Below are 25947 nucleotides of genomic sequence, written 5' to 3' on the forward strand. Positions count from 1 at the left end.
TGGCTGTCTCGAGAGACCCGCGCAGTAGACCAAGAGGTGAATTACACACACACACACACACACACACACACACACACACACACACACACACACACACATCAGCTGGAAATTAAGGGACTAGACAAGGAAAGGAAAAAAGAACGAAATGATAATTGATTTTACCGTGAACATTGATTGCGTTCGCTGCCAGACGGAACTAATGATATCAAAGCGTCGCCTTTTTCCTTCTTTCGTGGAGCGTTACCGGCCGTGGGGTAATTAGATCCGATTCCCTCAAGGAGTCGCATCATGATCCAGTCTGGGGCCGAAAAATCCAATGCCTCGTTAGTGCGTGCTTTATTTCACATGAAGGAAAGGCAGAACATGCGAAGAAAATGGGATTCCGTAGCTGACGGCTCCGAGAATTGTTGGAGAGATATCTTCGGCTGGGTATTTTTATATACCCTGGAAACGAGTTCCTTGAGGAGGCCGGCGCCTAGAATTCTGAAAAGGCGCAATTAAATGAGACTCCAAAATTAACTGCAGAGGTCAAAACAAATCAATAACCACCATGAAAGGGAACGACCCACCTCTGGTAACCATACGGCACGAAAACACAACCTCCTAACCGGAACTCGGAAGGGATCGAACCTGTCCTTAGCAACCAGCCGCAGACGTGTCCCAGTAATGTAGAGTTATCCAGCGTCACTGGCGTCCCCGGAACACCCTCGGCGGGGGACAAGGACGCCATTACTCGCGGCCTCCAGAGCGGCTTTGGAACGCACCCGACCTGACCATCCGAGTGTTTCCTGGAAGATACAATTTCACCGGGGAAAAATCCTATAAATGTCCATAGCATCTTTAAGCTCTGTCAAGGGGCTCTGGATGCTGGTCCCCGCCAAGATAAGTTGGGTATGATGGAGTAGTTTTAGTGACATCTTTCCTTTCACATGATTTTACTTTGTCTTCTTTGTTGCCATAGTTTCTTCTTCTGTCCATGTATTTTCCTTCAGGGACGTCTTTGCTTGCGTTAAACTGCGAAGACAGTTCACTCCTGACAGGCAAAAGACAGACACAAAAATATAATCCAGCTATGTCGAGACCCTGAACTGATACTCCGTGGCTCAACTATACACTGCCTTGTACCTGGCGTGTCTCTTTCCATAATAAAAACTCATCCTGGAATTTGAACTAAATGTGAGCCGCGAGAGCTGCTGTGAATTAATAGAAGGATGAGGTAGTTAATATGTAGAGATTCATTCATACGCAAAACCCAATCTCCTTGTTGCCATCAGCCGTACAGAGATCACGCAGTTTTCTTCCTGACGCGGCGAATGTCATGCAAAGGGAGCGACACATCTGCCCTCGGCATAGTGCTTGAGACACAGGTAACCTGTGTCTCAAGCACTATGCCGAGGGCAGATGTGTCGCTCCCTTTGCTTCCTCTTTAATGTAGGAAAGACCTGTGACAGGTCTTTCCTACATTAAAGAGGAAGCAAGACCGACGCCACGGGTCTCCCCACAACACAATACAAATATCCAACAAACACAATAGAAAGTGCCGTCTCCAGAGAGCACAGGACTTTCAAACAATTAAGGTTTTGTATCTGAAACAATGAGTAACGTTTTAAGTCAAGACCCTATACATCACCATGCGTAAGAAAATATACAAAAATATAATTCCTGAATGTGAAAGTTTCGGCAGGTTAGACCAAATGGGGAGGCGGTGGCTGAGTGGTTTGCGTGACGGCCCCGCGTTCAGAAGCTCCAGGAGGGAGGCGGGTTCGAATCCTGGCCGCCGCACAGCTGAGGTTTTTCAGTCACCGTCGAGTGGCCTAAGACTACCCACATGCTGCTCTGAAGACCACCCATCAACCCGGGCTCTAGATAACCTCTCCCTCCAAAAGAGAGGCTCAAAGATGAGCTCCGGGGGACAGCATGAGCCAACACAAGATGGCGCCACTATAAACACTCGCCTGCGCCAGAACGGGTTGTGCAAACCATCAGGCCCCACCTGGAAAAGGCCTACCGGCGCAAAAAAAAAAGTAAGAAGATTTTCATCATGAAAGTAAACAGTACGGAGACATGTAACTCTCACACACATCCAACTCATTCTTGCTGGCAAAGTGACACCCACGAGTTGAGTATTTTGAGCTATGTACGTGAGGCGCAGTTCTGAGTCATCCGACAAGTTTAAATGAAATGTCAAAAAAGAAATATATTCGACATTCATTCATTCCCAGGCTTCCAGCAGAAACACGGATATGCAATGAAAGGTTAACCGCTCATGTTAAAGGGAAAGGAATATAAACGATAACACTCAAAAAGGAAGGTAAATGTGGCGAGTGAGGGAGGAAGTCCACATGCCACACAAACATCAAATAATATTACACGACGTCATGACTCCAATTTGAGGATAAGGCAGTGAAAAAAGTGGGTCAAACATCTTGCGGAATCCTTAGCAGAAAACTATTAAGACCGTAGGAACGTGGTTTAATAGACAAATGAATTTTAAGTTTCCATAATAATCTGTAACAAAACTGCGGCTACTTTCAGGTGAGTATGTAGACTGCCGACTTAAAAGAGAGTCAGAAGTTTCTATATGAAGAGCCAGAATATATTCCCTTTAATGTATATGATTTGAAAGTCACGAGCGTAAAATATATCTTCGTAATGTGGTTTACCAACTCCCAGATGCATGATTTACACTTTATAACGTTTAAAAAATCACATTAAAGCCTTTGATAAACCCACGAAGTATTTTTTTTGGTTATTTTTGTTTACAGATCTTCACGTGAGACCAGAAGGCGGGAGAGGGATTTTTTTTTATCACATCGTATCGCAAGGGCAAATGTATCAAACAGCCGCCTCTCCTCTCCTCTCCTCTCCTCTCCTCTCCTCTCCTCTCTTCTCTTCTCTTCTCTTCTCTTCTCTTCTCTTCTCTTCTCTTCTCCTCCCCTCTCCTCTCCTCTGTGTCCGGAATAAAATTTACAAAACTACATAGAAGTTATACAAAACAGATTCGTTGTATTTGCTTTCACGCTCCACACCCGGAAATAACCAATATTTAAAGCAAATCTCATCAAAGGTCTTAACATTTGATATTCAACCTGCAGATTTAATCATGCGAGTTGTTTCGTTCGTAGATTTGTTGCCAATAATAACTACATTGAAATCTCTAACCTTATACCTATTTATCTATCTATATATCTGTCTATCTGTCGATCTATCTATCTATCTATCTGTCTATCTATCTTTTTAAATATCAATCTATCTATATATTTATCTACCTATCTATCTTTTTAAATATCAATCTATCTATATATTTATCTACCTATCTATCTATCTGTCTATCTATCTTTTTAAATATCAATCTATCTATATATTTATCTACCTATCTATCTATCTATCTGTCTATATATCTTTTTAAATATCAATCTATCTATATATTTATCTACCTATCTATCTATCTGTCTATCTATCTGTTTATCCGTCTATGTCTGTGTCTGTCTGTCTGTTAATCTGTCTGTCTCTCCATCTGTCTCTATCTATCTGTCCACCTATCTCTCTCTTTTTCTATCTATCTATTTATTTATTTATCTATCTAACAAACAAAGACCAAAAAACTTGCTTAACACACCAAGACCCCGGTCGATGGAGTTCCTGTTTGGGGAAATGAGCACAGCAGGGCGACCATTGTGACGGAGGCGAACCAGCGTCAGGAGAACGTCCCTCAACGCCACTTACGAGGAGACGGAAAATTAATAAAAAAGTTGGAAGACGTGAAAAAGAAAAAGAAAAAACTCGCCGGATATGAGAAGAACAAGAGTGAAGGACCTTGAAACTTACGTCTTTGTCTGCTGGCACGTCGAAGAGAGACGAGACGAGACGAGACGAGACGAGACGAGAGGAGAAGAGAAGAAAAGAGAAGAAAAGAGAAGAAAAGAAAAGATAAAAAGAGAGAGAGAGAGAGAGAGAGAGAGAGAGAGAGAGAGAGAGAGAGAGAGAGAGAGAGAGAGAGAGAGAGAGAGAGAGAGAGAGAGAGAGAGAGAGAGAGAGAGAGAGAGAGAGAGAGAGAGAGAGAGAGATTTAAAAAAAAGATTGCGAGAACTAACGACGTAAATATATGTTTACTGAACTTCATAAAGAGAAATCACACGTCAGGAGGCTCATACAACACAACCTTCGCCAGTGTGTATTTGTGTGAATATTGGAGGGGGAGGAGGAGGAGGAGGAGGAGGAGGAGGAAACATTAGTGAAACAGGTAGTAATACATGCAAACGGTCACTTCATACCCTTATCAATGTACGAATACTAGAAGAGGAGAAGTAAAAACACAATATTAGCATTTCTACATTATTCTCCATTCAGCATTACCAGGGGAAGGACTGCCAACCGACGCGCACTTCAAACACAAGCACCTCGTTCATTTTGAGGAATCACAGACGCAGGCCAGCTCGTCCGCTCCCGCCGGTACAGTTTGCATAAAAGACATTAATAAAGCAGAGATCCGCACTATCGCCGCTCGAGCGTTGCGTGTATCGACCGCTCACCGTTCACTCGCCCAACGATGTGTCAGTAAAGCAGCAAAAAATGAGCGAAAAGTGGTGGAAGTAGCTTGGTGAAATTACCGGCCATGATTCAACAGTCGATACACGGCGCCGCGTCAGGCCGATGGACGAGGACAAAAATAGAAGTGTAGGCGAATAAGTGAGTACGCCGCTGTCTTTCTCGCTGCCGCTGTCTTTCTCGCTGCGTCTGTCTCTCTCCTCTGAGGGTGCATACTACAGCCAACACGTTTTTTTCTTTTTCTTTCTCTTCCTCTCTCTGGAATCAAAAGTTCGTTCTCCTTTTCATCTTTTTCTTTAGCATCTTCCGTTTTTTGCTTTATGTATTTGGGGTAGTCTTGGTGGGTTATCATATTGTTTTTTTATTGTTTTATTTTTATTTTTACAGCAAAGGAGAGACAGACAAGAGCACAAAAAGAGGAAATACCGTAATAAAAAAAGCCCGCTACTCGCTGCTTCTGTGTGGGTATATCTGTTTGCTTGTTTGTTTGTTTGTATGTTTGCTTGTTTTTTTGTTTGTACGAGAGACAGAGAGGTGGGACAACGGGCAAATATAGTTGATGTCAAAGAAGATTAACGGGTATACGAGAGAAAAATTAAAGGCTAATATTGAAAGAAAGAATATGTGAAAAAGAAACTCAGATATTTTAAAGGAAAGAAAAGCTATGCGACACAAAGCCAGAAATGTTGAAAGAATGAAGCGAATCGAAAGAAAAATAGAAAGAAAAATAGAAATCAACAGACAAACAAAGAAACACAAACCTGTAGGAATAAAAAGAAAAGAAAAACGAGGAAGCGGAAACGAAAAGAACCAATGAAACACACACACACACACACACACACACACACACACACACACACACACACACACACACACACACTTAAAAAAATGAAAAAAATCTAGGGATGGACCATGCACGTAGGGGAAACTACAAAAAAAATACCTAAGTGGCACCAAGGAGTTCCAGCTGAGCACAGTGACCCCTTCAATCGTGTACTACAAGGGGAACCAGTTTTCCTTTAATGGCACTGATCAAACACACGAGGCCCCCAACACCAGGCACCTGCACACAGTTACGTCGACACAAGGAGACCAATGGGCTATAAAACACACGGAAAGACCGATAAGTACACTCATAAATTGCCGTCAGCCTGTCACCCTTTCCGTGGCGAGGAGGAGGGTGAGGAGCAGTGTTCGCCCCCTGGTCCGTTGCGCGTCATTGAATCTGTTTCATGTTATATATTGATTTTTTTTTTTCACAGCAGCCCCCTCATGTGAATACGTCCGTGCGTTGAGAGATAAATAAGAGGAAAAAACGAATATGTGGCCCGGGGCTCGTGATGGTGGAGAGCGAGGCCATAAGGTCGTGTCATAAGGGCGGGAGGAATCCACAACCGAGCGGTGTTATGAGACCGGCGGGCGAGAGGGACCCAGGACAGAGAGGCGGGCACGAGAGGAAAATCAGACACATTCCTATTCAACATTGCGCTTTCATTTCCCAGGAATGGAAAGAGAACAGACTGAATTGATTAGTATTCAGTATAGACTACTTCTCTGGACTAGTTATTTGACAGTCTTGAGTAAAATGTGAAAGAGGTGCGTGGCGACAGTGGGGCAGCAGCCTGTACGTGGCTCCAGGCCGCCGCCGCCGCGTCAGAGCAGGCTGGGCAGCGAGACACGTTCAGCCGGCCCATAACACCATGGATATTGTTTTCCAGAAGGCCAGCCATCTTTACGACGCTTTTCCGAGCAGCAGCACGGTGGTTTTTCTTGAAAAGTATTTGTTTTATTCACCATTATTTCCCTACGATTCCCCCTTTCTCTTTGTCGTATTATAATATGAAATGAACCACAGCCTCGAGGGGGATTAAGACCAGTACTTAATTCTTTCCCATTAGCATCAAAGCATTCACAAGTAAAACACTAACACTTTTACGTAAGATAACGCACGAGGGACAATCAGCGCATATAATATTTCTGACAGACAATTTATACTTCTGAGTAAAGATTATAATATAATTGCATTATATAAATATGGATATTTAAAAAAGGTTTTCACAAAAGTTATTGCAGTGAAGCATTTGTAATCAACTTCGGAGTTACATACGCTACAAAGAGTTCTTATACTTGAGAAGTCTTGAAAAGGAACCTAACAACTGGCAAAGGCTCACAGCTCAGTTTATTCATTAGTCAGTCAGTTACGACCTGCTAGATAACTATTGTCTTCGCTTCGTAACAGCCTTTCCCCTCCTCTACGCGAAGGAAAAAGTTATCTTCTTTGGCAGGAATTTCAATGTGATTATCATTTGCCCCTGACATAACGCCTTTGACGAAGTTGAAGGCACTATTTTGTCTTAATCTATTTTCTTCGCCTTCCAAATGCTATTTTTTTTTTTTATATGAGCCTAGTGAAGTCTTTAGTTTATAGTACGTAGAGTGAGAGGACTCCAGTCATACAGTACAGCTATAACCTATGCTCCCAACTTAACCTATCTTACAAAACTAAGAGAAAACGATTAACAATCTTTTTTTTTTACAACAAAGGAGGCAGCTCTAGGGCACAAAAAAAGGAAACAATAATAAAAAAGCCCGCTACTCGCTGCTCCTAAAAAAGAATCAGAAGAGGTGGCCGAAAGAGAGGTCAGTTTCGGGAGGAGAGGTGTCCTGATACCCTTCTCTTGAAAGAGTTCAAGTCGTAGGCAGGAGGAAATACAGATGAAGGAAGATTGTTCCAGAGTTTACCAGCGTGAGGGATGAAAGAGTGAAGATGCTGGTTAACTCTTGCATAAGAGGTTTGGACAATATAGGGATGAGCATGAGTAGTAAGGTCTTCTAGAAACTTATAATTAATACAGACTTCTGAAAAGTTAAAACCTTTGGAATCAAAGTATCTGTTACTCCTTAACGTAAAACACATATGTAATGCAAATCTTTTATTATCTGTATACCTTTTCCTGCTTTCCATGCGTTGAATTTAATATATAAATATGGCGTCATCACAAGGTTCACTTTAGTTTTCTTTTCGTAAATTTTCTCTTCCGAATTTCAATGAAGAATTAGTTTTTTTATGATTAAAAGTTTCTCTGCTGTAGGACAAACTATTTTACGTAAATTTATCATGGTAAGTATATATACTCTTTTCTTTCGTTACCTTAAAAGCGAACTTGCAGATTTTTGAGCAGCTCTTTGCATTGGACCCTGACGTAAAGGCTGCTAAAGACAGTGGTCAGACTATGGCTCCCATGCTGCGGATAGCTTTTATGTTCCCCTAATGACTAATGACGCTGCAGCTTTGTGACTTTATTTTGCATCGCTTGATTGGTAGCCATGGATCCATGAATATAAATTACCAGATAATCGTATAGAGATTATGTTCATTAATATCCTCCTTCCCGCAAACATATTTGAAGAGAAAGTATTCACAATCAAAGGTTTTGCATTAAAAAAAAAAAAAAAAGGGGAGGGAGATGACAATCTTTACAAGAATAATTTAGAAAACCGTATAGCTACTTAATATTGAATGCTAAACAATGATATATATTATAGTATGGAGGCCAATGATTTACTAGCATCAGCAGCGCACAGGCAATTTCTCTTACTTCTTTTCTCGTTAGTTTTCCAGCAACAAAATCCCTTTCATATCAGTCTTGAGCCAACGTGATTTGCTCCATGACCTGGCTGATTGCAACAATTGATACATTCCCTAATTTTCTTTGTGTTATTTTTTGGGTGAAATTCAGGGTGTTTACTGTTCATCGCCAGTACTGGTGTATGCTCCACAACACCATAATCCCAGCAGAGAACTTTAAGGAAAATTATGCTAAAAAAAAACGCAAATATTACACGAAGAAAACAATCAGTCACCACTGGAAAAATAAAATGCTGACATTAAATAAGTTTGCATTTGTTTCGTACTGAGGATAACTCGCAGATATGTATTGTTCCCTTTGTAATATAGAGAATAGCTCGTAGATATATATTGTCCCTTTGTAATATAGAGGATAGATCGCAGATATATATTGTCCCTTTCTAAACTTATACTAATGTTTCTATCAAGCGACCTTTCATCATGCCTGCCCCTGCACGTGCCAGACAACTGAACAGCGAGCAGGAAGGGAGGAGAAAAAGGTCAGGAGTAGCAAGGGTGGCCTGGGAACACTAACACAAAAACTTAACACTGGCTCAACATTTGGATATTTTAAGCAAAACATTTTTTTTTCTGTCCGAGAATTAAACTTAATCTCCGTATTTTTTATTTGATTCTACGACAGATTCTTTGATATCACTATTGAAAGCACAGAAATTAGTATTACAATTTCAATAGTCTACAAAAACACTTTTAAGATGGGGTAAATGTGATTATTCTTCCTAGTAATTTGTTCTTTGCCATTGTTACTGGAGAAACGACGTGTGGCTTACAGTTTTTTTTTTCTCTTTCAGCTCGTGTCTTCTTTACCGTAAAAAAGAAATATTATATGCTCAACGTACTAGAGTTTTGAAAGCGGCGAGCACTAGAGTATATCCATTTTAGCAGCCGTCAGTCACTCCTTTTCTATATCCTTCAGCCCAACATGGTAGACTCTCCCCTTCTCTTCACTCTCTTCCCGCCTCGCCGCTCTCGTGCACCCCTTGTCCTGCTTCCATGCGTTGAGGCTACTCCTTGCGTGACGAGCTTGGGGACCGGGAGGACGCGAGACACTATATTTCCGATTATCTACAAAATGATTACTTCTTTCTTGCCGGCGAACCCTGTGTTTACGCCGAGTCTTCCGCGATTACCGTCACCGTCTCTGGTATGTTGGATGACACTCTACATCTCCCTTAAATGCTGTAAAATTGTAAACCGATGTTCCTTGTGTCATGGCTACTTTGATGTCTTTTATGACTTTATCGGAAACTGCGGTAAATCTAAACTGGAAATTCGAAGTTAATATCCACTGTAATTAACCAGACTCAAAACTTTTCCTTTTTTTAATTTATTACTTAAAAAATCTGATTTCGTGAGTACCACCCCGTCCTTGCCAATCCATCGAGTTATTAATGGCTGGAGTTCTGACGAAATGAAAATGCAGAGCTAAAATAATGTTCCTTCCAGGGTTTTATATAATGGAGTTTTCAACTTTATAACTAAACCTTCGACATAGTATATTGTTATTCAGGTTTGTGTGTTGGGGTCCCGTGTCGCTGCAGGAACTCGTAAAATGGCAAATTTAACCGCCCGGATTTTGCAATAAGGAGAAAGTGCCAGGCCCAGCAACTCGACGCCCGGGTGGCTAAACGTCATTACGATCAGCCAATACACGCTCTTATAGACGCTCAGAGGACGGGGGAGAAGCGTAATACGAAAGGGTGGGTCAGAGCATCAGAGGCTAATTCAATCATGCTAAAACTCACATGTCCTTCCTTACCTTTCTGATTAGTTGTTTGGTTGTAGCTGCCATGGGTAAAGGTGACTCCGATAGAGGTTTACATGCTTCTGGTCGGAACGTCGGATAAGACTGAGTAGTGTCGCATTAGCTTCGATGGTAGTAACGCCAACCGCGCCTACCGTGCCAAGAGGCGATAGTTGGGGGGTAACATTAGGGGCTTAGCGGAGGTTCAGTCCCCCGTGTCCTGCCGTCGTGGAGTGACCCGGAGGCTATTTCATGGTAGTACCCTCGTGACCCAGAAGGGATCGCCGCCACACCCATCTTCGGGACCTGAGGATGAAAACGCAAGGTAAGTCCAAAAAAGTTGACCAGTCTGACCCAAATTTTAATATACAACGTGATATAATGCTCTTTAAACTATATTCAAAACAACAAACCTTAATAATGCTAACAGTGAAAGCAGAAGAACTATCACAGTCACTGCCGGCACGTGACAGATATAACTCTAATAAAAGAGTTTCTCTGTGTGTAAAAACGAATAAAAAAAAAAACTATCTGAATGTTTTACGAGTGTGCGTGTGCTGTTCCGTTGCTTTGTGTTTCGTTGCATTGCATTGTGCTGTGTGTGCGTGTGCGTGTGCGTGTGTGTGTGTGTGTGTGTGTGTGTGTGTGTGTGTGTGTATATGTGTGTGTGTGTGTCGATGGGTGATGCGAGTGTGCTGGAGCCGAAATATGTATGTATGTGTGCAAAGAAAGGCTTGTAAAACCCGTAGAGTAGCGAGGGATAGAAAAGGATCAAGAGCCGACAGTTCCAAAGCCTTGTCCCGAGGGTGCGTACTTACTTCCGCGCACACACACACACACACACACACACACACACACACACACACACACACACACACACTTCAAAAAATCTAGCACAAAAAAATTCCACCATATCCAATAAGTTACATGACCAACTATATTCCTCAGACATCACAAAAATGCGCAATATCACTCGAACCTACACTTTCCTTTTGGTCGTATCCCTGGAAATACCGATCAAACCGTCACGGAAAAGGCATCGAAATTGTATATACGTCAAGATCTATTCTCATTCCCTGGGAGCAAGGTTTTCTTTAAAAGCTCATCCCCTTCCCTGGACACGCACGAGTAGACGACTATGTGGAGGACGAGGCAGTACAATCCCGAGAGAGGGGAAGGCGTGGGAGGCGTGGGTGGGTGGGGCAGGGAGGGCAGGACAAGGGCGGGGCGGTAAAAATACGAGGTGGCTATACTGTAGATCTTGCACTCTCCCCCTCCCTCTCCCTCTTCCCTCCCCTCCAGGCCTCGCTAAGATATCGACAATATACAACGTGTGCTAATCCGGAGAGCCTTCAGGGCGTTCGAGGAATGGGGATGATATACGTTATGTGACTTACGTATTCCGATGTTGAGTAATGATAACACAACCTTTTTTTTATTGCTTCAGGATTCTAACACGTCATAGATCCTTGTTTCCTTCTTTCATTTTGTCTGTTTTTGTCTTTTCTCTTCTCGTCTCTTTTCTTCACGCTTGTCCTAACGCTTCTCTTCACGTTCCACTCTCCAGGCCACCTCTCTCTCTCTCTCTCTCTCTCTCTCTCTCTCTCTCTCTCTCTCTCTCTCTCTCTCTCTCTCTGCCCACTTTTCTCTCTCCCTGTCCACTTTTCTCTCTCCTTGCCCACTTTTCTTTCTCCTTGCCCACTTTTCTTTCTCCTTGCCCACTTTTCTCTTTCCTTGCCCACTTTTCTTTCTTTCTCTCTCTCTGCCCACTTTTCTCTCTGCTCACTTTTTTCTTTCTCTCCATGCCGACTTTTCTCTACACCCTTCCCCTTTCTTTTCTCTTCTTTTTCCGTCCCTCTTCCCTTCTCTCTTTTCTTTACGTCCCTCTTCTCTCTTCTCTTCTCTCTTTTCTTTACGTCCCTCTTCTCTTCTCTCTTCTCTTCTTTTTCCGTCTCTTCTTGTTTTTATTTTATTTCCCCGTCTCTTCCCTTCCTTTCCCTTCTTCTCCTGTCTCCTTTCGTCTCTTCTTATCATGTCCTGTCCTGTCCTGTCTTGTCACGCCTTGTCTTACCCTCACTCACACACACACACACACACACACACACACACATCACACTCACCCCCCCCCCCCCCCACCTCCCTCACACACACACATTTAGAGTTGGAACACGCGGCCAAAAGTTTGAATAGAGTTCCCGACGTGGAGACTCGAGACCGCCGCGTATGAAAGTCGATATTGGATTTGCGCGAAGGACGAAAGCCTATGATCGAATTCCTGCTGAGGTGTGTGTGAAATGGAGGAGATAATTATGTTTGTGGCCTATCAGTGTGGAAGGAGAGAGATAGGCGAGGAGAGAAGCGGAGAGATAGACAGAAAGATAGATGGATAGTTAGAGAGAGAGACGGGAAAAGTTAGTAGATAGGAAGCAGTTTTATTAAAGAAGATTATGTTTGCGGACTATCAGTGTGGAAGGAGAGATACGAGAGGAGAGAAACGGATAGATAGATAAAGATAGATAGATAGATAGATAGATAGATAGATATAGAGAGAGTGGAACGGAAACAGTTACTAGATAGGAAGCAGTTTAGAGATGATTATGTTTGCGGTCTATCAGTGTGCAAGGAGAGACAGGAGAGGAGAGAGGTGGAGAGACGGATAAAAATAGATAGATAGAGAGAGTGAAATAATTAATTGATATGCAGCTGTGTGAACGAGGCAGACACATTTACCATCAATGAACTGGCGAATACTATTGTGCGGATTTTATTTGTATTACATGTCACGGCCACACCAAACTTATTTTAATTTGCTTTGATGTCGTTAGCGGGAATTTGTTCGGCTACACACAATCACGCGGCCCATAATGATAACTTCCCGTGTCGTTTCGCTCTACAGGCCACAGACCGACGCGTGTGCCAGCCGCAGTGCACGGATACTGATTTTGGACAGCGCCTGCAACCGTGGGGATACTGATTTTGGACAGCGCCTGCAACCGTGGGGATACTGATTTTGGACAGCGCCTGCAACCGTGGGGATACTGATTTTGGACAGCGCCTGCAACCGTGGGGATACTGATTTTGGACAGCGCCTGCAACCGTGGGGACACTGATTTTGGACAGCGCCTGCAACCGTGGGGACACTGATTTTGGACAGCGCCTGCAACCGTGGGGATACTGATTTTGGACAGCGCCTGCAACCGTGGGGATACTGATTTTGGACAGCGCCTGCAACCGTGGGGATACTGATTTTGGACAGCGCCTGCAACCGTGGGGATACTGATTTTGGACAGCGCCTGCAACCGTGGGGATACTGATTTTGGACAGCGCCTGCAACCGTGGGGATACTGATTTTGGACAGCGCCTGCAACCGTGGTGAGAATGATTTTGGACAGCGCCTGCAACCGTGGGGATACTGATTTTGGACAGCGCCTGCAACCGTGGGGATACTGATTTTGGACAGCGCCTGCAACCGTGGGGATACTGATTTTGGACAGCACCTGCAACCGTGGGGACATTGATTTTGGACAGCGCCTGCAACCGTGGAGAGGATGATATAGTTTTGGTTATTTTTACTGTTATCATCAGTATTATGAGGCGAATCATGTTGAGAGGGAGGAATCCGGACATTATAAGCTACCTGTTCAGCATTCCCCAAACACCTGTGACGTAGGGAAAATAAATTAAAAGCGAAAACAATGAGAAAAGTGGAAAGAGAACGAGACAAAATACGTAGAAGATTATAGAAGATGATTAGAAGGCTTATTTGGTGACATGAGAGTAGAGATTGTGAGACGAAGCTTAACATGTCCTGGATAATAAGGTGTTCAGTTTTTTTTATTATCTATTTTTGATTATGAAATTTTTGAGATCTTCTGACTTTCACCTTCTTTCACCTTCCACCGTCCCCCGAAAAAATAAAACTGAAAGGTCTATATCGAATTACATAACGAACGAACTGGCTTTTTTTTTGGTGAAGCGTCAAAGGTACAAAGAGGTAAGGAGGAGCCGATATAAAAAAGTTGCCGTTATTATTATTTTCCTCCTCGTGTCAGCAGCAACAGATTCTTAACCTTATCAGTGTCTTTGTGATCCTCCTTCTCGCAGCCTTTGATCTCGCCTCGTACACAGCCTCCTTCCCTTTCTTTGATCGGCGAGAGGAAAGTTCGGGTAGGAACAAGACAGGGGCAGCAGCAGCACCGCCACCAAAGGAACTCCACGAAAAACGAAGAGATAAAAGCAGGTAAAAGCAAAATAAATAAAAAAGTCCATTAAGGAAAAGTTGGTTATATCCGTTTGAGGTGAATTACTTGATCAACCCAACTTTCCGTTTAAGTTTTGGGTACGGAACAAGCTCTCAATTTTCTTTTTTTATGTTTATTTCTTATTGATAGTTTCCTCACACTTCCCTACTTCCCTTTCTGAACGGGAATAAAAGATGAAAGAGGTAAAAAAAGGAGCCTAAAGATGGAAGAAAGGAATGGAAGAGGAAAGGAGGGAATAGATTGGAAAGAAAGAGGCGGGAGGAAAAAGTGGAGAGAGGAAAAAAGGAGGGAATGAAATGTAGTGTGCTGTGAGGGACGAAGACACGACACCGGGAGGAAAGAGACGAAGGAATAAAAGGAAGGGGTCAAGGAAGGGAGCAAGGAAGGATTGAAAAAGGAGAGCAAGAAAGGAAGGGAGGAGAATAGAGGAGAAGGAAGGTGAGAAGAAAGGAAGGGAAGGAGCAAGAAAGGAAGCAAGGAAGGAAGGAAAAAGGAATAGAAAGAAGGAAGGAGAGTAGGGGGGAAAGGAGGGTAAGAAGAAAGGAAGGAAGGAAGGAAGGAAAGTAGGAAGGAAAGTAGGAAGCAAGGATAGAAGGAAGGAAGGAAAGTAGGAAGCAAGGATAGAAGGAAGGAAAGTAGGAATCAAGGAAAGAAAGAAGTAAGGAAAAGGGAGGAAGAAAAGAATGAAGGAAAAATGGAAGAAAAGAGGGAAAAAGAAGTAAGGAAAGATTGAATAAAGGAAGAAAGAAAAATGAAGGAAGTAAGGATGAAATGAATGAATGAATGAAGGAGGGAAGGAAGGAAGGAAAAACGGAGACACAGACAGAGAAAAAGAGAAAGAGAGAGACGGACGGATAAGCAGGTAAACAGACAGACAGACACAAATAGAGACATACAGAAAGAGATAGACAGACAAACAAACATACAGAAAGAGCAGGGGAGCTTATATCTGTCTCTTTGGGAGTCTGTGGTGAGCAAAAAGCCCTTCCCTTTATCCCACGGCACAGAGGAGGTGTGCCATACAAGTTACCACAGCTTACCTTCCTCATGTTTCCTCAGGTACCGATTTATAGATTAACTCGAGAGGGAGGGTGAACTGTTGAGTGCGAGAGGAAGGATGAACTGTTGAATATGAGAGGAAGGATGAATTGTTGTGTGCTAGAGGGAGGATGAACAGCTGGGTGAGAGAGGGAGGGTGAATCGTTGTGTGCGAGAGGAAGGATGAACTGTTGAATGTGAGAGGAAGGATGAATTGTTGTGTGCGAGAGGGAGGATGAACTGTTGAATATGAGAGGAAGGATGATTTGTTGTGTGCGAGAGGAAGGATGAACTGTTGAATGTGAGAGGAAGGATGATTTGTTGTGTGCGAGAGGAAGGATGAACAGCTGGGTGAGAAAAGGAGGGTGAATTGTTGTGTGCGAGAGGAAGGATGAACTGTTGAATATGAGAGGAAGGATGATTTGTTGTGTGCTAGAGGGAGGATGAACAGCTGGGTGAGAGAGGGAGGCTGAATTGTTGAGTGCGAGAGGAAGGATAAACAGTTGGGTGGGTCTGTGTGCCGAGCATCCATGCAGGTATTTACAGAACCAGGCCTCGAGGAATCGTTGCTATAGAGACACAAGCAGAGCAGAGGGATGCAAGAAATAGCGACAGCAATGAGGTAAGAGAACGATGCGAGAGGGAAAGAAAATGAGTCGACTGAATCATGACATTAAAACGCATTATGGAAACGAGGCGACTTGGTAATCGAACAAAAATACGAAGTTGCCGCTCGTAATCGGATCCCAAACGCGTCCGTGGGAACTAATTATTTGCGGGAGCCGGAACGAGAAGAGGAAGTAATTGATTACACCAGCGACGGCACAAACTTTTGCGGCAAGTTTAAATTGGAAGGAACAAATATAAATGGATAAACAGAGAGGGATCAGAGAGGAGGAGGACGAGACGGAGGATTGCCAGAAGAAGGAGAAGGGGAAGGAGGAGGACAGGGAGGAGGAGGAGCAGAAAGGACGACAATAACGACAACGACGACCACACACACACACACACACACATACACAGACAAAATACAAAGCTGGAGGGGAAGAGGAAAATTAGGACGAGGAAAAGGAAAATTGTCTGGAGGAGCGGTGGTAGCAATAGCGGCTTTCTTATGTTATCGTTAATGTTGTTGTTGCTATTGTGTTTTGTAGTAGTAGTAGTAGTAGTAGTAGTAGTAGAAGTAGTAGTAGTAGTAGTAGTAGTAGTAGTAGTAGTAGTAGTAGTAGTAGTAGTAGTAGTAGTAGTAGTAGTAGTAGTAGTAGTAGTAGTAGTAGTAGTAGTAGTAGTAGTAGTAGTAGTAGTAGTAGTAGTAGTAGTAGTAGTAGTAGTAGAAGTAGTAGTAGTTAGTATTATTACCTCCGCCAAAGAAGTCGGAAGGAAGTTGTATTTTCGGTCCGGTCAGTGTGTTTATTTATTTATTTGTTTGTTTGTTTGTTTGTTTGTTCGTGAGCAGTCTCCTGTGCACAAATTTGCGGATATCTCAACCAATTTTTCAGGGAAGCTTCGTGTCCATCCAGAATAGAACCCATTAAAATTTTGATGTCAAAGGTCAAAGGTCAAGGTCAAGGTCGCACAAAACGTCAGATTGGCCATAACTTCGATTCTCGTCTTCGTAGGGACTTCAGACTTGGTTCATATTTTAGCTCATGGAAAGACGCACCTTGCATGGCCTTGACCTTGACCTTTGACCTTGACCTCGAAAAGTTCGCCCAAGGTCAAGGTTTCCAAAAAAATAGAATCTCATAAAATTTCGAAACAAATGCTTCCATATGATGCACCTTGCATGGTCTTGACCTTGAACTTTGACCTTGACCTCGAAAAGTTTGCCCAAGGTCAAAGTTTTCGCTCCCCCCAAAAAGAAATTCATCAAATTTCGAAACAAATGCTTCCATATGATGCCCATACCAATTTTCAGGACGATCTTTGGCGGAGGTGTGCACTCTCCGTGTGCTATGCGTCTAGTTATTATTATTATTATTAGTAGTAGTAGTAGTAACAGAAGTATAGCATTAATAGTTCCTCAGCACTATATATTGGAGCAGTGTTTATGAGAAGGAATGTGGAGGATGATGATGATGATGAGGATACTGATGAGAATGAGTGATGATGATGATGATGATGATGATGATGATGCAGGGGAGGAGAAGGAGGAGGAGGAAATATAAAACATTGGTCAATGGAAACACCACTTAAAACAGAAAGCCAGTAAGTTTATAACCAGTCTGCCTGCTGGATCGGTGTACTCACTCTGCAGACCATTAATTACAGCTAATATTTGGAAAGGATGGTGGAAATGCTCTCGTCCTCCTCGTACTTCCCTCCATCCCCAGCGACGAGGTACTCACGTCTTCCCTAAACTAGTCTCTTACTGAGGAATCTACTTGGACACTTTTACCACGCTCAGAGTCACGAAGGTTAGAATTTGAAATATCAATGAACCTGGAATGAAGGAGGAAATGAAAAATAAGAGAATAAAATAGGCAATGGAATCTACTCGGGCATTTTTATCAAGCTCGAAGTCACGAAGGTTAGAATTTGAAATATCTATGAACCTGGAATGAAGGAGGAAATGAAAAATAAGAAAATAAAATAGGCAATGGAATCTGCTTGGACATTTTTATCACGCTCGAAGTCACGAAGGTTAGAATTTGAAATATCAATGAACCTGGAATAAAGGAGGAAATGAAAAATAAGAAAATAAAATAGGCAATGGAATCTACTCGGGCATTTTTATCACGCTCGAAGTCACGAAGGTTAGAATTTGAAATATCTAAGAACCTATAATAAAGAAGGGAATGAAAGATAAGATAAGAACGGAAGTCACTTTAAAGAGAGGAAAGAGGAATCTAGGATATTAATATGTTTTTTTCCCTTAGAGATAGTTATTTAGTCCTTTTTTTTATATATATGTAACCCTTTAAGAGGAGCATTTTAAAGTAAAGACCAGAAGTGAAGGATGGAAATAAGGAAAAGTGTGCTGCGTAGCTTTTCTTAAAGAGTGAAATTAAAGAAGTTACTGTGGACTCTTGCGGTGAAGGAGTAAATAGAAAATAATGAGGTGTAATTTGATCAAAGTCGAGCGCAGTGCAGTGAGGGCGGGAGGCGGTGAGGCGACAAGTTCCGAGAAGCGGCGGCGAGCATGAGAGAAAGGACGGCATGGAGGACTGTTGGCGAGTTCGGGGCTCACAGGAAGTTACGGCTTTATATTTACTTTGACTTTACTCGGATTTGATTAATATTACTGCACGTGGACAAATACGAGGTGCATCATTAAGGGGCAACAGCAGATGGAAAGGAAGAAGAAATATATTTTTGAAATCTGTATTGAAAACTTAACACTGATATTGTGAAGTGGCTCGAAACAGTCATGTACATGGACGGATACACAGAGACACGTGCGTAAGATCAAGGACACAGGGAAATAGTGATGCACAGAGGCGATCAGCCAGTCACCGAGCACGAGAAAGTGATAAAAATAAACATACTGTACATAGGTAGCTTGTAGAAAGGCATAGACAGACCGTCAATGAGATAAACAGACAGGCAGACCGTAAGGTAGAAACAAAGTAAAAAGGAGTGATTGCGTTCAGTTCTTTGGAATGTTCAGCATCATCAACTGAGACTAAGTACAAAATTCCTACGACAAATCTTAAAACTGGAATGATTAAAAATATTTGGCAAATTTGACCTCTTACTAAGGCATAAGGATGGGTTTTTAATGCATGTGGTTTAAAAAAAAAATATACCTCCTTTCACCTGACATCCATTTATAACTGAGGAACTGACTCAGTAAAATGAATCCCAGCTGAAAATGACGGTTCATGAAGTTGATGAGGATTTAAGAGACACAAAACTTTTATCAATGGTGAGCAAGTTAGTAGTCACCCCAGGTATTTCCTAAACAAACTTGCGTGTCACGATAACCAAAGAGAAGACAAATTTATACGAGGCAAGTGGCCAATTTCCGCCAGGACAGTATACGGCAAGTTTAGCTGACGAGGAGCAAGGGAGGGACAGAGTTATAGCCGCTGTACCAGACTGAAGATGTGAAGACGAAGAGAGGGCGGAGGAAAAGATGCATGCGGAACAAGGAAAAGGAGAGGAAACAAGAAGCGGAGAAGGAAGGAGGCGAAGGAATTCTAGAGGACGAACACAAATTTGTACAGATGATAGGAAAGGGAAGAATTCAAACAAGAGGATGTGGAGGAGTTGGAGGAAGGGTACGAGGAGGACAAGTGGAAGAAGAGGAGATAGGAGAGGAAGGAATAGGAAGCCGAGGAGGAGGAGAGAATGGCCGAGGGACCTATTGTTTCTCCGAGGCGATCCAAATATTCTCGCAGCTGAGGATATTGTTGTGTGTTTGGTGCTGAGTGCGGGGAGTTTTTTTGTTCCATAGAAGCCCAATGTTTGTTGCCGGCGCCTTTAGCACGTGTTATTACCCTCGGCTTAAACCCCCTCACAGCTTTCCACTTTCAAGTCTGCCTACACTAAAACGGAGAGAACTACACAACTCCAAGTCAAATATCTACGTCTATATCCATCTGTTTATCTGTCTATCTATCCAATTAGCTTTAGTTTTGTTTTACGCACTCAGTCAAATCATTCTTTCTTCCTTTCTTTCCGAGTCAAATATCTACGTCTATCTATCTGTTTATCTGTCTATCTATCCAATTAGCTTAAGTTTTGTTTGACGCACACAGTCAAATCTTTCTTTCTTCCTTTCTTTCCTCTTTCGTTTCTTCTTTCTTCCTTTTTTTTTCCTCTCCAAGTCAAATACCTACGTCTATCTATCTGTTTATCTGTCTATCTATCCAATTAGCTTAAGTTTTGTTTTACGCACTCAGTCAAATCTTTCTTTCTTCCTTTCTTTCCTCTTTCGTTTGTTCTTTCTTCCTTCCTCTGTTCTTTGTTTCTGTCCATCCATGAGCATACGTATAAAACTTTTAGTCGTTCTTCCCTCGCAGCGTAGAGAGAAGGGCTGCCTCCGTCGTATCGTTAGCGGAGCGTGAGGCGTGAGAGGCGAAGGCGAGGTGAAGGGGCGGCCGGAGACGTGAGAGGGGGACTTAGGGGCAGCAGGAGGACCGAGGGGTGGGTGTGAAGGGTCCTGGATGCCTGAGGTGCAGAGAGCTTGAAGGGTAAGGGAGCGAAGGGTCTGCCAGAAGTAAAAATGGAACTCAAATAAAAGAGAGAAAAAAAAATAAACATCCTAAGCTTCCAACGAAAATCTCAAGGACCATTCTGCTCAGAAGATACGGAAAATCTGCTTTAATGTATTTGTAAAACGTGCATGAGCAGCATTTAATGTGTGTGTACTAGCTCTGATGCCATGCGCAACGATCACTGTTACAAACGATGCGAATTTTTGGTGCTTTTGGAACTGCTACATTTTATTTCATCAGTTACAAAAAGAATACACATACTAGGGCAACACAGGGATAACAAGCATCGTCACTCGCGTGTTTCTTGAGGACTCCTCGTCCGGTGAGGCATCTTGTATGGTACTGAAACTGTGCTATCAGTTATTTGAATTTTGGGGACACTTTGAAGCAAGGGAAAAAAATACGAACGAAATAATACACGAGAAAATGATGAATAGAACAGTGGGGAAACGCGTGGCTGATGTCTGGAGTGTTTTCAAGTTCTCGAGGTCCATTTCACTTGCAAACTCAACAATCATTTCACCATTCCGATTCATACGCTCAGTTTCCGTTTGGTGGACGCGAAAGAAACTTTGTCAAGTCGCATCAATGTGGGCCAGATCAATGGATTTAGATTCACGCTCTCTTCAAATCATAGTAAAGGTTTTATTATATATATATATATATATATATATATATATATATATATATATATATATATATATATATATATATATATATATATATATATATATATATATATATATATATATATATATATATATATATATATATATATATATATATATATATATATATATATATATATATATATATATATATATATATATATGTATATATATATATATATATATATATATATATATATATATATTTCACTGAAGTAGCATTCAAGAGCGGTCACCAGCAGCATGAAACTGTCCTGGTACGGCTTAATCCTGTCTACATATTATTCAACTCCCTTAACTTGAAAGCAGCTTCAAACAAAAGAATTGGAATGTTTGGTGGGGCAGCAAGGGCCCCGTCAGCTTTAGATGGGCTCAGCCACTGGATCCCTGAAGATATATGAATGGTAAAAGGGCCTCATCTTATAAAAGAAAAAAAAGAAACATGTAGTCTCACAGAAGTTCTTGTGTACATAACACACACATGTAACAGTACAAACAAACGAGCCTTATTACAGCGGATCACAAGGACGCACTCACAATGAGATGAATAGCGTCAAAGGCTGGTCTACAGACACACCGAGGCTTACGCGTACGAGGAGCTGGGAGGGAACACCAACAAGAGGCAGGTTCAAATACATGTTGGCGGACCCCTTGAGGGTCACGGGCACGCCCTACAACGATAAGAGGAAACAGAACGAGGTTGGGGAGCGGACGAGATCTAGAGACAAAACATTAATTTTCTTTTGTCTCCTTGATTTCCGTGGCGTCCTATTATGTGATTACAAAAGGCGCTCTAATAAACGATCCCCAGAAAGATATGTTTTGGTACTTCTCCAATACCACCTCGGGACAGCAGGAAGGATAAATTAACTAAAAGAAAACATGTGGACCATACGTAGAAAGAGAAGGAAAAAGAGAAAGAATATATGTGAAGGGAAAAAATGCTGAGAAAGTAAAAGTGTATAGTAGTTAAATGGAGAGAGAGAGAGAGAGAGAGAGAGAGAGAGAGAGAGAGAGAGAGAGAGAGAGAGAGAGAGAGAGAGAGAGAGAGAGAGAGAGAGAGAGAGAGAGAGAGAGAGAGAGAGAGAGAGATAGAGAGAGAGAGAGAGAGAGAGAGAGAGAGAGAGAGAGAGAGAGAGAGAGAGAGAGAGAGAGAGAGAGAGAGAGAGAGAGAGAGAGAGAGAGAGAGAGAGAGAGAGAGAGAGAGAGAGAGAGAGAGAGAGAGAGAGAGAGAGAGAGAGAGAGGGGTTGGTGTGTGGAGAAAATGTGATTGTTTGTGTGTGTATTTGTTTGTTTGTGTGTGTTTATGTGTGTGTGTGTGTGTGTGTGTGTGTGTGTGTGTGTGTGTGTGTGTGTGTGTGTGTGTGTGTGTGTGTGTGTGTGTGTGTGTGTGTGTGTGTGTGTGTGTGTGTGTGTGTGTGTGTGTGTGTGTGTGTGTGTGTGTGTGTGTGTGTGTGTGTGTGTGTGTGTGTGTGTGTGTGTGTGTGTGTGTGTGTGTGTGTGTGTGTGTGTGTGTGTGTGTGTGTGTGTGTGTGTGTGTGTGTGTGTGTGTGTGTGTGTGTGTGTGTGTGTGTGTGTGTGTGTGTGTGTGTGTGTCTGTGTGTGTCTGTGTGTGTGTGTGTGTGTGTGTGTGTGTGTGTGTGTGTGTGTGTGTGTGTCCAGGATTAGGGGGTCAGGATGGGGGACATGCCGGTGCGGGGACGGGACGGAGGCTGGCGCAGGAAGGAAAGGAAACACGGAATGGGAAATAAACGAGGCAAAGGAGTCGCCCGTCTCGAGTGTTCCCCTTCAGGACGGCTTTCCACCCGCCAAATGACCGGTGTTAGGTGGCTCCGGCCCTGCAAGGAACTCGAACAACCAATTTTCCATGGCCTTGCCACGAGCACGGGAGAAAACTCGAAATTTTCTCCTTTACATTCAGCGTAAGCAAATTAAAAGATGCCAGAAGGATATGTGATAAAATCCGCTTTACCAGCAAAAACTGTAGACGTAATATTATTGTACACAACTATTTCAGTGAGTTGGAATATAATTTAAAAAGTAGAAAAAAACGCTGATTTAGGGCTGCCCATAATCCAGTCAACTGATGACGATGTTTCAATAAAGCATCATTAGATTGAGGGCGACTAAAGAAATGTTGGTAATATAACGTTAACTAGTGCTGTTAACCATACACCCACATAGTTAGAATGATGCAATTAAAAAATCACAACAACAGCTGGTCCACCCTTGACAAAGTTTATCATGGTTCGAGCTCAAGGTGACAACACTAGTTTACCTGCTTAGCAAACTCTGGAGAAGAACAGCTTTGAGTTTCGTTCCCAGGTCGTTCCCAGGAGAAGACTATCATAATACCACAGAGCCATGTAGTGTCACCAACGGATCGATGATGTTGAGCACAGTGGACAAGTACCTTTGGACCAACAGGACATGGCTAACTCCCTGTCCGAGTGAAACACCCTCCCCCTGGCCGGTGTTCAGATAGCAGAGGTTAAGGAGACTATAGTAATGATTAAAGTGCGGAAAGGCAGGCGCCATTAGTAACAACAGTGGGTCTCATTCGGTCGTAACTGCTTTGTGGCACCCAACAATAATACAGCCCAACGAAATATGTTAATGTTCCGAGGAGGGTGCTGTGAATTTCAAGGTATGCATTTGTCAAGATCATTTCAAGTTATACATTTATTAAGAATTTGTTTTTGGTGATGAAGCAAAACAAACACAACTGCCTTTGTCAAGAATTTGTTTTTGGAAATGCGGCAAAACATACACAACCTCCTCAATGCATCTGTTGAGTAGAATAAATAGCTGGACTCGTGCCTTACTTTATTACGGCGGCGATCAGAGGCACTCCGGAGCAAGGGGTGCAGAGAATATCCAGGGTAATGGTAAAGTTGGGGGCATACACTAAACTGCGCCTGGCCTCGGTGCTAATCTCCGTCTCACTGGCCCTTGAGCCTGTGCACAAGGTTACCACAGTTTGCCTTCTAAAGGTTTCTCCCGGTACACATTAAAAAAAACTCCCCAAAAAGGAGGAGGAAGAGCTGGGTGAGCAGGGCGTCGACTGCTCATGGCCAGGATCGAACATGGACAACAGATTTGTAGCGAGGCTTGATAACAACAACACCAGGCCACGGTTGGTTACTCATCCTTTGCATCTACACTACATGGGCTTTGAGAATAAAAGTTGATTTGTTAGTACTTATGGAAGCGCTACCAAATATTAAATGGGAGGCTGAAGGTACCAATTAAGCAAAGAGGCTTGGTGAGGAACTGCAAGTCCTTAATCAGGGTGTCGTGCATTTAACAGAAGGAAATCGTGAAACAAGCAAGCAGGAACACGGAGAAGGAGTTTTGATTAAAAAAAAGTAGAAAAAAAACTGTCGAATTCTTTAGTGTAAATGCGCCCGCGGCATCTGGAACATTTAAACGGAATGAAAATTACAAACGGATGATAATTCCAGTGTCCTAACGACTAGGTATAGCGATGAATATGTCTTTTGTCACACGAGCAGGAGACCACCAATATGACTCTTCAAAGAGTGAGCGTCCCATGCAGCGGAGCACAAGCATCTCTTATTCTCCCAGAATAATGTAAGCTCGCCATTTCCTGCACTGCTGACCTGACCAAGGCATGAACTTTTCCACGATTTGATCTGTGCTCGGCGTTCCCTGGAGATTCGCTTCAAACCGTGCCGGAAAAATACAAAGAGGAAATTCCGCAAAACCAAATAGATTCCGAAGAGTTTAGGAGCACGGTAAAGAGAATGAGCTAAATCAGAAAACAAATATACAAAGGTTAACAAATATTCTCAGAAACACTGCACGCTAGGGGATGCATGGAACAAATAAAGGACTGTGTAATGAGAGTGAATACGACAAAGTTTCAAATTGATGTTAGATATCTGTACGGACGAGGAGGGCAGGCACTGAATTTTATTGGTTCACATGAGCGGTCACGTGTGAGCCGACTGGCCTAATGTAGTTTGTCTAGACAGAATTATGATAATGACGATGATGATAAAACATTAATGAAAAGGGTATACATATATATATATATATATATATATATATATATATATATATATATATATATATATATATATATATATATATATATATATATATATATATATATATATTTTATTATGTTACAACATTTTTTCACTCTTGTTCTAAAGCTGTTATTAATTAACCTTGTACCTACAAAGGCACACTAGAGAGGTGCACGTGCTTCATGTTTCCCGCGTCAATTTGTTGTAATATTTCAATCTCATTCTCATGTAAAAAACATCATACAGTTTTCCCCAAATTTAAGCTGTGTGTCAAAACATGAATTATCTGCGACGGGTTCGTGCCGAACACATGACCGGGGGTGTCGGGCGACGAGGCACGGGGCGGGAGGGAGAGTGGCAGGAATGGAAGGCGGGAGTGTGGGTGGAGGGAGGGAAGGCTAACGAGCTACGAAGAGTGTGGAAAGAGATATGATGAGAGGAGGGCAGCTTGAAGGTGTGTGTGTGTGTGTGTGTGTGTGTGTGTGTGTGTGTGTGTGTGTGTGTGTGTGTGTGTGTGTGTGTGTGTGTGTGTGTGTGTGTGTGTGCCTGTGTGTGTGTGTGTGTGTGTGTGTGTGTGTGTGTGTGTGTGTGTGTGTGTGTGTGTGTGTGCCTGTGTGTGTGTGTGTGTGTGTGCCTGTGTGTGTGTGTGTGTGTGTGTGTGTGTGTGTGTGTGTGTGTGTGTGTGTGTGTGTGTGTGTGTGTGTGTGTGTGTGTGTGTGTGTGTGTGTGCCTGCGTGTGTGTGGTGGCCTTTCCATACACACTTACTTGTTCAGGCGGGGAGCCCCTGTTTTTTCCTATTCTTTGATATATAAAAACGAAA

At 42.6% G+C, this 25947-nt stretch overlaps 1 long non-coding RNA gene across 1 annotated transcript in view; it reads right to left on the reverse strand.

The window, feature by feature from the left end:
• Positions 1-25947, reverse strand: part of LOC127009761 (uncharacterized) — a 94034-nt gene that overhangs the window by 11913 nt on the left and 56174 nt on the right. The window contains exon 2 of the long non-coding RNA XR_007762253.1: positions 9957-10247. This is a non-coding gene — a long non-coding RNA (uncharacterized LOC127009761). The remainder of the gene's footprint in view (positions 1-9956; positions 10248-25947) is intronic.

Source organism: Eriocheir sinensis, chromosome 41 (genome assembly GCF_024679095.1).
Source record: "Eriocheir sinensis breed Jianghai 21 chromosome 41, ASM2467909v1, whole genome shotgun sequence".
Taxonomy (NCBI): Eukaryota; Metazoa; Arthropoda; class Malacostraca; order Decapoda; family Varunidae; genus Eriocheir; species Eriocheir sinensis.